Below are 15,583 nucleotides of genomic sequence, written 5' to 3' on the forward strand. Positions count from 1 at the left end.
CAAGGAATGGCTGCGCGTGGCATGCACGCGTGCTTTCCTTTCTGCTTGCAAGGCCCGGCAACAAAAGGAGCTCTGGCTCAAAGACCGCCCGCCGTCGCCTCTTTCGCCCGAGGCTCGCCCACCCGGCGGCTACTTTGACGTAGAGGCCGCACGCCGGGCCTGACGCGCGCAGCAAACGCAGTTTTACGGCCATCGCTTCTCGGCCTTTTGGCTAAGATCAAGTGTAGTATCTGTTCTTATCAGTTTAACCTTTGACCACCGGTCCATCTGGCAGTGGTCTGCACGGAATGTCCTCAAGGCCCTACGGGAAAAGGAAACGGTGGATCCTGTCGGATGGTTCCCCGAGCAGACCGTCAAAGTCATTTGGCGGAATGCCTCATCACCAGAACTTTCAAACAAGCACCAAGACGTAGCTTGGCTGGTGTTGAGAAGGGCCCTCCCCGTCAGATCCTTCATGCACACCCGAAGTCTCGCCCCCGCGTTGGCTGTGGTGGGGAAGAGACGGTCGCCCACCTCCTCCTGGAATGTGCCTTTGCAAAGCAGGTGTGGAAAGAGATGCAGTGGTTTTTGTCAAGGTTCATCCCAAGCAGCTCTGTAACACAGGAGTCTGTGCTCTACGGGCTGTTCCCAGGGACGCACACCGAGACAAACATCAACTGCTGCTGGAGGACTATCAATTCGGTGAAAGACGCCCTTTGGTCTGCCCGAAACTTGCTGGTCTTCCAGCGCAAAGAGTTGTCCACCGCCGAATGTTGCAGACTGGCACATTCCAAGGTCCAGGACTACGTGCTGAGGGACGCACTAAAGCTTGGGGCAGCCGCAGCAAAGGCTCAATGGGGAAAGACCACAGTGTAAGGTTCCCCCACCAAGCTGGACTGAGGGGCTGGAACCATGGGAAGCCCCTCGAACTGTATCGTTAATATTCTCAATTGCTGTAAATGTAAAACTGTAATTGACATGACAATTGTGAAACGGAAGGGTTGGGAAGAAACTCATGACATTATTGAAAGAAACTGATCTCCCTTGCAATGTTTGTATTTTTTCGTGCTGTTTGGAAACTGTTTGGAAATGTAATTTTTACAGATTTTTATGAATAAAGTATATTTTGGAAATAAAAAAAAAAATCTGTTCTTATCAGTTTAATATCTGATACGTCCCCTATCTGGGGACCAAATATTGAATTGATTTTTGGGACAGGGAGATGGAGCAGGGGCTTGCCCCGTCCACTCCATGCATCCACCTGGTATTGCAGTGTTTCCAGGAGCGGTGCAGCTTCCCCCCTCCATGGGGGCGAGACCCCTGCTGAAAAATAGAATTCGCAATAGTGACGGCGCTGCTGCTCGGCTGACTTTGCTGCAGTTTTCCGTGGGCACTACGCTGCCCCCTGTTGGATTGCCCCGCAGTTGCAGGCCGCCCTTTGCTGCCCAGCGCGCGCGGTTGTCTTTTTTCCTGCGCAATGCCTCGCGCAGAAGCGCAAGGAATGGCTGCGCGTGGCATGCACGCGTGCTTTCCTTTCTGCTTGCAAGGCCCGGCAACAAAAGGAGCTCTGGCTCAAAGACCGCCCGCCGTCGCCTCTTTCGCCCGAGGCTCGCCCACCCGGCGGCTACTTTGACGTAGAGGCCGCACGCCGGGCCTGACGCGCGCAGCAAACGCAGTTTTACGGCCATCGCTTCTCGGCCTTTTGGCTAAGATCAAGTGTAGTGTCTGTTCTTATCAGTGCTTACAAAGTCATAGCCAGTCGAGTCAAGTCTGCTCTGGAGCTGGTGATTCACCCCGATCAGACCTGTACTGTAACCGGCAGGAAGATCTCTGATAGCCTCGCGCTACTCAGGGATACGATCGCCTACGTACGGGACAGGAGGGTGGACACCTGCCTCATCAGCCTGGACCACGAGAAGGCCTTTGACAGGATATTGCACACCTACATGATGGACGTGCTTTCCAAAATGGGGTTTGGGGAGGGAATCTGCAATTGGATCCAACTGCTCTACACAAACATCAGTAGCGCAGTGTCAATCAACGGGTGGGAATCTGAAAGTTTTCCGATCAAATCTGGAGTCAGACAGGGCTGTCCTCTGTCCCCGGTCTTGTTTGTTTGCTGTATTGAACCCTTTGCTGAGTCTATTAGGAAGGATGCGAGCATAAGAGGGGTGACAATCCCAGACAGCGGAGGCACTCAGGTCAAAACCTCCCTGTACATGGATGACGTCGCCGTCTTCTGCTCGGATCCGCTGTCCGTGCGCAGACTGATGAGCATCTGCGACCAGTTCGAACTGGCCTCGGGAGCCAAAGTTAACCACGGCAAGAGCGAGGCCATGTTCTTTGGGAACTGGGCTGACCGATCCTTTGTCCCCTTCACCGTCAGGTCAGATTACCTGAAGGTGCTGGGGAAATGGTTCGGAAGTGCCGGGGCGTGCACCAAAACATGGGAGGAGCGAGTAGCCAAGGTACGACAAAAGTTGGGCATGTGGGGGCAGCGATCTCTCTCCATTGTGGGTAAGAACCTGGTCATCAGGTGCGAGGCGCTCACGTTGTTGCTCTACGTGGCGCAGGTCTGGCCCATACCCCACTCCTGCGCCGTGGCAGTCACCTGAGCCATTTTCCGCTTCGTCTGGGGATCTAAAATGGACCGGGTCCGGAGGGACACGATGTTCAAATCTCTGGACATGGGCGGGAAAAATGTACCCAACGTGGCCCTCATCCTGATGACCACCTTCGTGTGCGGCTGCATCAAGCTATGTGTCGATCCCCAGTACGCAAACTCCAAGTGTCACTACGTGCTGAGGTTCTATCTGTCCCCGGTGTTGCGAAGGATGGGCCTGGTCACATTGCCGCGGAACGCACCGTGCAGTTGGGCGGCGCCGTACCACCTATCCTTCGTGGAGCAGTTTCTGCGGAAAAACACCTTTGACCACCGGTCCATCAGGCAGTGGTCTGCACGGAATGTCCTCAAGGCCCTACGGGAAAAGGAAACGGTGGATCCTGTCGGATGGTTCCCCGAGCAGACCGTCAAAGTCATTTGGCGGAATGCCTCATCACCAGAACTTTCAAACAAGCACCAAGACGTAGCTTGGCTGGTGGTGAGAAGGGCCCTCCCCGTCAGATCCTTCATGCACACCCGAAGTCTCGCCCCCTCCGCACAGTGCCCCCGCGTTGGCTGTGGTGGGGAAGAGACGGTCGCCCACCTCCTCCTGGAATGTGCCTTTGCAAAGCAGGTGTGGAAAGAGATGCAGTGGTTTTTGTCAAGGTTCATCCCAAGCAGCTCTGTAACACAGGAGTCTGTGCTCTACGGGCTGTTCCCAGGGACGCACACCGAGACAAACATCAACTGCTGCTGGAGGACTATCAATTCGGTGAAAGACGCCCTTTGGTCTGCCCGAAACTTGCTGGTCTTCCAGCGCAAAGAGTTGTCCACCGCCGAATGTTGCAGACTGGCACATTCCAAGGTCCAGGACTACGTGCTGAGGGACGCACTAAAGCTTGGGGCAGCCGCAGCAAAGGCTCAATGGGGAAAGACCACAGTGTAAGGTTCCCCCACCAAGCTAGACTGAGGGGCTGGATCCATGGGAAACCCCTCGAACTGTATCGTTAATATTCTGAATTGCTGTAAATGTAAAACTGTAATTGACATGACAATTGTGAAACGGAAGGGTTGGGAAGAAACTCATGATAGTATTGAAGGAAACTGATCTCCCTTGCAATGTTTGTATTTTTTGGTGCTGTTTGGAAACTGTTTGGCAATGTAATTTTTACAGATTTTTATGAATAAAGTATATTTTGGAAATAAAAAAAAAAGTAATGTCTGTTCTTATCAGTGCTTCTTTGATTGAGAAGAGACCATGATCATTGCCTTTTGATCTTGGGGAAGCTTTGAGTAAAATGGCTATAACCAATTTTCGAGCTTCGGGCCAGGGAGTGCGCAACACCGTTCGGGTGGTCGTGAAGGACAAGGAAGGAGATGCACCGGTCGATCGCACCTTCTTCATCAAGAAAATTCTCTTCGATTGCTGCGGATTTCAAGCGACGGACGTCTTCTGCCTGCAGGATTTCCCCAGCAGTGGATACTTCGACGTGACGTTCTGGAGCGTGGCGGGATGCATCAAGTTCCTGAAGGCGTTCAAGGAGAAAGGGGACCGGGCGCCACTGTCGATCCTCACAGCGGAGCCGCTCTTCACGCTTCCGTCACAACGGGACCGGGTGGTGACGATTCACCTCTACAACCCCCATGTTCCGGTGGTGGATGTACTCACCTTTCTCGCAAGGTACGTCGAGGTGGCCGGCAGCAGCACTGATGTCAAGGACCCCTTTGGGATCTGGACCAGCAAGCGGCAGGTCAAGGTGACCTTGAAGGTAGATCCCAGTGGAGCCATCATCCACCCTCCCTCCAGCTTCGCTATCGGGGGAAGTCGAGCCTTCTTGGTCTACGCTGGGCAGCCCAGAGTTTGCCGCACCTGTGGCAAATCTGGTCACATGGCAGCCAACTGCAGCACGGTTGTTTGCAAGAACTGCAAGGAGGAAGGCCATCAGACCAAGGACTGTAAGCAGACTAAGTGTTGCAACTTGTGCGGTGCGGCAGGCCATCTCTACAAGACCTGCCCCAAACGTTGTCTCAGCTATGCTCAGGCGGCAAGGTCCAAGGAATGGCCGGGCGAAGGTTCGACGAAGGCGTCCGCTGTTCGAAAGGAGACCAGCAACCTTCTCCGCAGTGAGGAACTTCAACCTGAGAAGGAAGGGGAGGCGGCTGAAACCAACGACCCAGCACCTACCCAGCGCCCGGAAACCCCTCCTCCACAGACAGAATCAATGGAGGAGGAGGCAGCAGATGGACAAACAGGTCAGTGGCAAGTGGTCCAGAGGAAAACCACAAAGAAAAAACATCCCAAAGCCACCACCCAAACCAGTGGCAAGAGGAGGCTCTCTTCTGAATCAGACTGCAACAACTCCTCTTCACTGGACGGGGAAATGCTGGAACGACAGCCCCTTCAAAAGAGGCGGCAGAACTCCGAGATGGATGATCAAGCGTCCCAGCCCCCGGGCACTGGAAGTGTGATGGGCCCGGCGTGCCCCAACCCCAATTCCCCACACGTAACGACGTGGCCAACGCATCTCAGCTCCGGGACACCGGGAACAAAGACACGTCTGGCGCACCTGAGCTCCGGGAGACCGGGAGCTGTGATGTTTTCGAGGAGGAACAGATGGAAGCAGCTGAGGACAACCCAATCCTCTCTGCCTACAAGACCCCCCCCGATGTCACCCGAGCGGCACAAACCCTGCATGAAAAATCAGGAGGGGTTTCTGAGCCCAACCAACGTGAAACTGCTTGCGCATACGATGGGTATGCAGGAACATCCCGAAGGGGAAGGACTGGGACTAGCGAGGACAAATGGTATGGGAAGCAACAACTAATTTTTAGTAAAAAATGGGTGTAAGAATTGCTTCCATTAATGTGCGTAGCATTAAATCGACTACGCGATGTGTTTCAACCTTGGATTACCTTGCCAAGGTCAAAGCTGACCTACTGTTTCTGCAGGAGTGTGGAATACCACACCTCAGCACCTACAGGCAGTGGTCGCGATGGTGGTCCCACGGGCCATCGATCTGGTCGGGGGGTAATGACTGCCGTTCCTCCGGCCTGGGTATTCTGCTGCGGGGAGGTAACTTCACCATCTCCGAAGTTAAGGAGGTGGTGGGCGGCCGCCTCCTCGTAGCAGACGTGATGTACAACAACGCTCCGCTCCGGTTGATCAACGTGTACGCCCCGGTACAACGCAGCGAGCGGCTGACCGTCTTCCAGCAGCTCCCACTGCTGCTGGCGACGTCCAGGCCGGTCATCCTAGGCGGTGACTTCAACTGCATCATCGATGCGGCTGGACGATCCGGCAGTGACGACAGCAAACTGGACGCTACGTCCAGATTCCTCATAGAAACAGTTAAGGATGCCAAACTGCACGACGTCTTCAGCAAACCTGCAGACGGAGCGCAGCGCAGATACACATGGTCAAGATCGGACGGGTCTGCCCGTTCCAGGATTGACTTCCTGTTTGTGTCCCGTGCTGTCACGGTCGGATCCACCGACGTCAAGCCGGTGTTCTTCTCCGACCACTGCCTCTTACTGGCCGACTGTCACTTACAGGACGACCAGCGGGTTGGCAGAGGGACGTGGAAGCTCAATGCGACACTGCTGACCCCAGAGAACGTTGAGGAACTCAAAAGGGATTACAATGGTTGGAGGACCGTGAAACCCCTCTTTGAGTCTCCAGTTCACTGGTGGGAAGCGATTAAGGAGAACATCAAGAGGTTCTTCATCCACAAAGGTGTTCAGAAGGCGAGAGAGAGACAGAGGGAACTGTCCCGACTCCAGAAAATTATGCAAAATCTACTCCGGTTGCAGTCAATGGGGGTCGAGGTCAAGGAGGACCTCCAAGAGGTGAAGAGCCAGCAGGCCTCGCTCTTTGCCAAGGAGGCCTCCAAGATCATCTTCCGGTCCAGAGTCCGCTCCATCGAGCAGGATGAGACGTGCTCGCGTTACTTCTTCCAAAAGGTACACAGAGAGAGCTCTGTTATCAGCAGCCTGAAGGAAGAAGATGGCTCGGTAACGTCTTCGCAGTCCGACATACTAAGGATCAGCAAATCCTTTTATGCTGGGCTGTATGACGCGAAGCCCACAGACAGCAGAGCCTCCCAGTCCTTCCTGTCATCTATCACAGAGGTCTTAGATGACAGCAGGAGGGAGGGACTGGACAAGCCGCTAACTCTGGACGAGCTGACAAAGGCCGTCGAGTCTTTCAAGGCGAGTAAAACTCCCGGGAGCGACGGCTTACCGGTCGAGTTGTACTCGGCCCTGTGGGACTGGGTCGGCCCGGACCTGCTGGAAGTATACGAGAGTATGCTCCTGGCCGGTAGCATGTCAGAATCCATGAGAAAAGGCATCATCACCCTCATTTACAAGCAGAAGGGGGAGAGGGTAGAAATCAGAAATTGGCGGCCCATCTCACTGCTTAATGTTGATTACAAGATTCTGTCCAAAGTCATAGCCAGTCGAGTCAAGTCTGCTCTGGAGCTGGTGATTCACCCCGATCAGACCTGTACTGTACCCGGCAGGAAGATCTCTGATAGCCTCGCGCTACTCAGGGATACGATCGCCTACGTACGGGACAGGAGGGTGGACACCTGCCTCATCAGCCTGGACCAGGAGAAGGCTTTTGACAGGATATCGCACACCTACATGATGGACGTGCTTTCCAAAATGGGGTTTGGGGAGGGAATCTGCAATTGGATCCAACTGCTCTACACAAGCATCAGTAGCGCAGTCTCAATCAACGGGTGGGAATCTGAAAGTTTCCCGATCAAATCTGGAGTCAGACAGGGCTGTCCTCTTTCCCCGGTCTTGTTTGTTTGCTGTATTGAACCCTTTGCTGAGTCTATTAGGAAGGATGCGAGCATAAGAGGGGTGACAATCCCAGGCAGCGGAGGCACTCAGGTCAAAACCTCCCTGTACATGGATGACGTCGCCGTCTTCTGCTCGGATCCGCTGTCCGTGCGCAGACTGATGAGCATCTGCGACCAGTTCGAACTGGCCTCGGGAGCCAAAGTTAACCACGGCAAGAGCGAGGCCATGTTCTTTGGGAACTGGGCTGACCGATCCTTTGTCCCCTTCACCGTCAGGTCAGATTACCTGAAGGTGCTGGGGACATGGTTCGGAAGTGCCGGGGCGTGCACCAAAACATGGGAGGAGCAAGTAGCCAAGGTACGACAAAAGTTGGGCATGTGGGGGCAGCGATCTCTCTCCATTGTGGGTAAGAACCTGGTCATCAGGTGCGAGGCGCTCACGTTGTTGCTCTACGTGGCGCAGGTCTGGCCCATACCCCACTCCTGCGCCGTGGCAGTCACCCGAGCCACTTTCCGCTTCGTCTGGGGATCTAAAATGGACCGGGTCCGGAGGGACACGATGTTCAAATCTCTGGACAAGGGCGGGAAAAATGTACCCAACGTGGCCCTCATCCTGATGACCACCTTCGTGTGCGGCTGCATCAAGCTATGTGTAGATCCCCAGTACGCAAACTCCAAGTGTCACTACGTGCTGAGGTTCTATCTGTCCCCGGTGTTGCGAAGGATGGGCCTGGTCACATTGCCGCGGAACGCACCATGTAGTTGGACGGCGCCGTACCACCTATCCTTCGTGGAGCAGTTTCTGCGGAAAAACACCTTTGACCACCGGTCCATCAGGCAGTGGTCTGCACGGAATGTCCTCAAGGCCCTACGGGAAAAGGAAACGGTGGATCCTGTCGGATGGTTCCCCGAGCAGACCGTCAAAGTCATTTGGCGGAATGCCTCATCACCAGAACTTTCAAACAAGCACCAAGACGTAGCTTGGCTGGTGGTGAGAAGGGCCCTCCCCGTCAGATCCTTCATGCACACCCGAAGTCTCGCCCCCTCCGCACAGTGCCCCCGCGTTGGCTATGGTGGGGAAGAGACGGTCGCCCACCTCCTCCTGGAATGTGCCTTTGCAAAGCAGGTGTGGAAAGAGATGCAGTGGTTTTTGTCAAGGTTCATCCCAAGCAGCTCTGTAACACAGGAGTCTGTGCTCTACGGGCTGTTCCCAGGGACGCACACCGAGACAAACATCAACTGCTGCTGGAGGACTATCAATTCGGTGAAAGACGCCCTTTGGTCTGCCCGAAACTTGCTGGTCTTCCAGCGCAAAGAGTTGTCCACCACCGAATGTTGCAGACTGGCACATTCCAAGGTCCAGGACTACGTGCTGAGGGACGCACTAAAGCTTGGGGCAGCCGCAGCAAAGGCTCAATGGGGAAAGACCACAGTGTAAGGTTCCCCCACCAAGCTGGACTGAGGGGCTGGAACCATGGGAAGCCCCTCGAACTGTATCGTTAATATTCTCAATTGCTGTAAATGTAAAACTGTAATTGACATGACAATTGTGAAACGGAAGGGTTGGGAAGAAACTCATGACATTATTGAAAGAAACTGATCTCTTTTGCAATGTTTGTATTTTTTCGTGCTGTTTGGAAACAGTTTGGCAATGTAATTTTTACAGATTTTTATGAATAAAGTATATTTTGGAAATAAAAAAAAAAATCTGTTCTTATTAGCATGTCAGAATCCATGAGAAAAGGCATCATCACCCTCATTTACAAGCAGAAGGGGAGAGGGTAGAAATCAGAATTTGGCGGCCCATCTCACTGCTTAATGTTGATTCCAAGATTCTGTCCAAAGTCATAGCCAGTCGAGTCTAGTCTGCTCTGGAGCTGGTGATTCACCCCGATCAGACCTGTACTGTACTTGGCAGGAAGATCTCTGATAGCCTCGAGCTACTCAGGGATACGATCGCCTACGTACGGGACAGGAGGGTGGACACCTGCCTTATCAGCCTGGACCAGGAGAAGGCTTTTGACAGGATATCGCACACCTACATGATGGACGTGCTTTCCAAAATGGGGTTTGGGGAGGGAATCTGCAATTGGATCCAACTGCTCTACACAAACATCAGTAGCGCAGTGTCAATCAACGGGTGGGAATCTGAAAGTTTCCCGATCAAATCTGGAGTCAGACAGGGCTGTCCTCTGTCCCCGGTCTTGTTTGTTTGCTGTATTGAACCCTTTGCTGAGTCTATTAGGAAGGATGCGAGCATAAGAGGGGTGACAATCCCAGGCAGCGGAGGCACTCAGGTCAAAACCTCCCTGTACATGGATGACGTCGCCGTCTTCTGCTCGGATCCGCTGTCCGTGCGCAGACTGATAAGCATCTGCGACCAGTTCGAACTGGCCTCGGGAGCCAAAGTTAACCACGGCAAGAGCGAGGCCATGTTCTTTGGGAACTGGGCTGACCGATCCTTTGTCCCCTTCACCGTCAGGTCAGATTACCTGAAGGTGCTGGGGATATGGTTCGGAAGTGCCGGGGCGTGCACCAAAACATGGGAGGAGCAAGTAGCCAAGGTACGACAAAAGTTGGGCATGTGGGGGCAGCGATCTCTCTCCATTGTGGGTAAGAACCTGGTCATCAGGTGCGAGGCGCTCACGTTGTTGCTCTACGTGGCGCAGGTCTGGCCCATACCCCACTCCTGCGCCGTGGCAGTCACCCGAGCCATTTTCCGCTTCGTCTGGGGATCTAAAATGGACCGGGTCCGGAGGGACACGATGTTCAAATCTCTGGACATGGGCGGGAAAAATGTACCCAACGTGGCCCTCATCCTGATGACCACCTTCGTGTGCGGCTGCATCAAGCTATGTGTAGATCCCCAGTACGCAAACTCCAAGTGTCACTACGTGCTGAGGCTCTATCTGTCCCCGGTGTTGCGAAGGATGGGCCTGGTCACATTGCCGCGGAATGCTCCGTGCAGTTGGGCGGCGCCGTACCACCTATCCTTCGTGGAGCAGTTTCTGCGGAAAAACACCTTTGACCACCGGTCCATCAGGCAGTGGTCTGCACGGAATGTCCTCAAGGCCCTACGGGAAAAGGAAACGGTGGATCCTGTCGGATGGTTCCCCGAGCAGACCGTCAAAGTCATTTGGCGGAATGCCTCATCACCAGAACTTTCAAACAAGCACCAAGACGTAGCTTGGCTGGTGGTGAGAAGGGCCCTCCCCGTCAGATCCTTCATGCACACCCGAAGTCTCGCCCCCTCCGCACAGTGCCCCCGCGTTGGCTGTGGTGGGGAAGAGACGGTCGCCCACCTCCTCCTGGAATGTGCCTTTGCAAAGCAGGTGTGGAAAGAGATGCAGTGGTTTTTGTCAAGGTTCATCCCAAGCAGCTCTGGAACACAGGAGTCTGTGCTCTACGGGCTGTTCCCAGGGACGCACACCGAGACAAACATCAACTGCTGCTGGAGGGCTATCAATTCGGTGAAAGACGCCCTTTGGTCTGCCCGAAACTTGCTGGTCTTCCAGCGCAAAGAGTTGTCCACCACCGAATGTTGCAGACTGGCACATTCCAAGGTCCAGGACTACGTGCTGAGGGACGCACTAAAGCTTGGGGCAGCCGCAGCAAAGGCTCAATGGGGAAAGACCACAGTGTAAGGTTCCCCCACCAAGCTGGACTGAGGGGCTGGAACCATGGGAAGCCCCTCGAACTGTATCGTTAATATTCTCAATTGCTGTAAATGTAAAACTGTAATTGACATGACAATTGTGAAACGGAAGGGTTGGGAAGAAACTCATGACATTATTGAAAGAAACTGATCTCTTTTGCAATGTTTGTATTTTTTCGTGCTGTTTGGAAACTGATTGGCAATGTAATTTTTACAGATTTTTATGAATAAAGTATATTTTGGAAATAAAAAAAAAAAATCTGTTCTTATTAGTTTAATATCTGATACGTCCCCTATCTGGGGACCAAATATTAAATTGATTTTTGGGACAGGGAGATGGAACAGGGGCTTGCACCGTCCACTCCATGCATCCACCTGGTATTGCAGTGTTTCCAGGAGCGGTGCAGCTTCCCCCCTCCATGGGGGCGAGACCCCTGCTGAAAAATAGAATTCGCAATAGTGACGGCGCTGCTGCTCGGCTGACTTTGCTGCAGTTTTCCGTGGGCGCTACGCTGCCCCCTGTTTGATTGCCCCGCAGTTGCAGGCCGCCCTTTGCTGCCCAGCGCGCGCGCGTGTCTTTTTTCCTGCGCAATGCCTCGCGCAGAAGCGCAAGGAATGGCTGCGCGTGGCATGCACGCGTGCTTTCCTTTCTGCTTGCAAGGCCCGGCAACAAAAGGAGCTCTGGCTCAAAGACCGCCCGCCGTCGCCTCTTTCGCCCTAGGCTCGCCCACCCGGCGGCTACTTTGACGTAGAGGCCGCACGCCGGGCCTGACGCGCGCAGCAAACGCAGTTTTACGGCCATCGCTTCTCGGCCTTTTGGCTAAGATCAAGTGTATCTGTTCTTATCAGTGCTTATTTGATTGAGAAGAGACCATGATCATTGCCTTTTGATCCTGGGGAAGCTTTGAGTGAAATGGCTATAACCAATTTTCGAGCTTCGGGCCAGGGAGTGCGCAACACCGTTCGGGTGGTTGTGAAGGACAAGGAAGGAGATGCACCGGTCGATCGCACCTTCTTCATCAAGAAAATTCTCTTCGATTGCTGCGGATTTCAAGCGACGGATGTCTTCTGCCTGCAGGATTTCCCCAGCAGTGGATACTTCGACGTGACGTTCCGGAATGTGGCGGGATGCATCAAGTTCCTGAAGGCGTTCAAGGAGAAAGGGGACCGGGCTCCACTGTCGATCCTCACAGCTGAGCCGCTCTTCACGCTTCCGTCACAACGGGACCGGGTGGTGACGATTCACCTCTACAACCCCCATGTTCCGGTGGTGGATGTACTCACCTTTCTCGCCAGGTACGTCGAGGTGGCCGGCAGCAGCACTGATGTCAAGGACCCCTTTGGGATCTGGACCAGCAAGCGGCAGGTCAAGGTGACCTTGAAGGTAGATCCCAGTGGAGCCATCATCCACCCTCCCTCCAGCTTCGCTATCGGGGGAAGTCGAGGCTTCTTGGTCTACGCTGGGCAGCCCAGAGTTTGTCGCACCTGTGGCAAACCTGGTCACATGGCAGCCAACTGCAGCACGGTTGTTTGCAAGAACTGCAAGGAGGAAGGCCATCAGACCAAGGACTGTAAGCAGACTAAGTGTTGCAACTTGTGCGGTGCGGCAGGCCATCTCTACAAGACCTGCCCCAAACGTTGTCTCAGCTATGCTCAGGCGGCAAGGTCCAAGGAATGGCCGGGCGAAGGTTCGACGAAGGCGTCCGCTGTTCGAAAGGAGACCAGCAACCTTCTCCGCAGTGAGGAACTTCAACCTGAGAAGGAAGGGGAGGCGGCTGAAACCAACGACCCAGCACCTACCCAGCGCCCGGAAACCCCTCCTCCACAGACAGAATCAATGGAGGAGGAGGCAGCAGATGGACAAACAGGTCAGTGGCAAGTGGTCCAGAGGAAAACCACAAAGAAAAAACATCCCAAAGCCACCACCCAAACCAGTGGCAAGAGGAGGCTTTCATCTGAATCAGACTGCAACAACTCCTCTTCACTGGACGGGGAAATGCTGGAACGACAGCCCCTTCAAAAGAGGCGGCAGAACTCCGAGATGGATGATCCAGCATCCCAGCCCCCGGGCACTGGAAGCTGTGATGGGTCCGGCGTGCCCCAACCCCAATTCCCCACACGTAACGACGTGGCCAACGCATCTCAGCTCCGGGACACCGGGAGCAAAGACACGTCTGGCGCACCTGAGCTCCGGGAGACCGGGAGCTGTGATGTTTTCGAGGAGGAACAGATGGAAGCAGCTGAGGACAACCCAATCCTCTCTGCCTACAAGACCCCCCCGATGTCACCCGAGCGGCACAAACCCTGCATGAAAAATCAGGAGGGGTTTCTGAGCCCAACCAACGTGAAACTGCTTGCGCATACGATGGGTATGCAGGAACATCCCGAAGGGGAAGGACTGGGACTAGCGAGGACAAATGGTATGGGAAGCAACAACTAATTTTTAGTAAAAAATGGGTGTAAGAATTGCTTCCATTAATGTGCGTAGCATTAAATCGACTACGCGATGTGTTTCAACCTTGGATTACCTTGCCAAGGTCAAAGCTGACCTACTGTTTCTGCAGGAGTGTGGAATACCACACCTCAGCACCTACAGGCAGTGGTCGCGATGGTGGTCCCACGGGCCATCGATCTGGTCGGGGGGTAATGACTGCCGTTCCTCCGGCCTGGGTATTCTGCTGCGGGGAGGTAACTTCACCATCTCCGAAGTTAAGGAGGTGGTGGGCGGCCGCCTCCTCGTAGCAGACGTGATGTACAACAACGCTCCGCTCCGGTTGATCAACGTGTACGCCCCGGTACAACGCAGCGAGCGGCTGACCGTCTTCCAGCAGCTCCCACTGCTGCTGGCGACGTCCAGGCCGGTCATCCTAGGCGGTGACTTCAACTGCATCATCGATGCGGCTGGACGATCCGGCAGTGACGACAGCAAACTGGACGCTACGTCCAGATTCCTAGTAGAAACAGTTAAGGATGCCAAACTGCACGACGTCTTCAGCAAACCTGCAGACGGAGCGCAGCGCAGATACACATGGTCAAGATCGGACGGGTCTGCCCGTTCCAGGATTGACTTCCTGTTTGTGTCCCGTGCTGTCACGGTCGGATCCACCGACGTCAAGCCGGTGTTCTTCTCCGACCACTGCCTCTTACTGGCCGACTGTCACTTACAGGACGACCAGCGGGTTGGCAGAGGGACGTGGAAGCTCAATGCGACACTGCTGACCCCAGAGAACGTTGAGGAACTCAAAAGGGATTACAAAGGTTGGAGGACCGTGAAACCCCTCTTTGAGTCTCCAGTTCACTGGTGGGAAGCGATTAAGGAGAACATCAAGAGGTTCTTCATCCACAAAGGTGTTCAGAAGGCGAGAGAGAGACAGAGGGAACTGTCCCGACTCCAGAAAATTATGCAAAATCTACTCCGGTTGCAGTCAATGGGGGTCGAGGTCAAGGAGGACCTCCAAGAGGTGAAGAGCCAGCAGGCCTCGCTCTTTGCCAAGGAGGCCTCCAAGATCATCTTCCGGTCCAGAGTCCGCTCCATCGAGCAGGATGAGACGTGCTCGCGTTACTTCTTCCAAAAGGTACACAGAGAGAGCTCTGTTATCAGCAGCCTGAAGGAAGAAGATGGCTCGGTAACGTCTTCGCAGTCCGACATACTAAGGATCAGCAAATCCTTTTATGCTGGGCTGTATGACGCGAAGCCCACAGACAGCAGAGCCTCCCAGTCCTTCCTGTCATCTATCACAGAGGTCTTAGATGACAGCAGGAGGGAGGGACTGGACAAGCCGCTAACTCTGGACGAGCTGACAAAGGCCGTCGAGTCTTTCGAGGCGAGTAAAACTCCCGGGAGCGACGGCTTACCGGTCGAGTTGTACTCGGCCCTGTGGGACTGGGTCGGCCCGGACCTGCTGGAAGTATACGAGAGTATGCTCCTGGCCGGTAGCATGTCAGAATCCATGAGAAAAGGCATCATCACCCTCATTTACAAGCAGAAGGGGGAGAGGGTAGAAATCAGAAATTGGCGGCCCATCTCACTGCTTAATGTTGATTACAAGATTCTGTCCAAAGTCATAGCCAGTCGAGTCAAGTCTGCTCTGGAGTTGGTGATTCACCCCGATCAGACCTGTACTGTACCCGGCAGGAAGATCTCTGATAGCCTCGCGCTACTCAGGGATACGATCGCCTACGTACGGGACAGGAGGGTGGACACCTGCCTCATCAGCCTGGACCAGGAGAAGGCTTTTGACAGGATATCGCACACCTACATGATGGACGTGCTTTCCAAAATGGGGTTTGGGGAGGGAATCTGCAATTGGATCCAACTGCTCTACACAAACATCAGTAGCGCAGTCTCAATCAACGGGTGGGAATCTGAAAGTTTCCCGATCAAATCTGGAGTCAGACAGGGCTGTCCTCTTTCCCCGGTCTTGTTTGTTTGCTGTATTGAACCCTTTGCTGAGTCTATTAGGAAGGATGCGAGCATAAGAGGGGTGACAATCCCAGGCAGCGGAGGCACTCAGGTCAAAACCTCCCTGTACATGGATG

General features: G+C 54.1%; 5 pseudogenes; all 5 read left to right on the plus strand.

Moving 5' to 3' along the window:
* The first annotated feature begins 191 nt into the window (after positions 1–191).
* On the plus strand, positions 192–293 carry LOC137354492 (U2 spliceosomal RNA; annotated as a pseudogene).
* Positions 294–1,100: 807 nt separating this feature from the next.
* LOC137354385 (U2 spliceosomal RNA) lies at positions 1,101–1,277 on the plus strand (annotated as a pseudogene).
* Positions 1,278–1,665: 388 nt separating this feature from the next.
* Positions 1,666–1,845, plus strand: LOC137354793 (U2 spliceosomal RNA; annotated as a pseudogene).
* A 9,433-nt stretch (positions 1,846–11,278) lies between these two features.
* Positions 11,279–11,456, plus strand: LOC137354444 (U2 spliceosomal RNA; annotated as a pseudogene).
* A 388-nt stretch (positions 11,457–11,844) lies between these two features.
* Positions 11,845–11,950, plus strand: LOC137354830 (U2 spliceosomal RNA; annotated as a pseudogene).
* The last annotated feature ends 3,633 nt before the right edge of the window (positions 11,951–15,583 follow it).

Source organism: Heterodontus francisci, chromosome 41, assembly GCF_036365525.1.
Source record: "Heterodontus francisci isolate sHetFra1 chromosome 41, sHetFra1.hap1, whole genome shotgun sequence".
NCBI lineage: Eukaryota > Metazoa > Chordata > Chondrichthyes > Heterodontiformes > Heterodontidae > Heterodontus > Heterodontus francisci.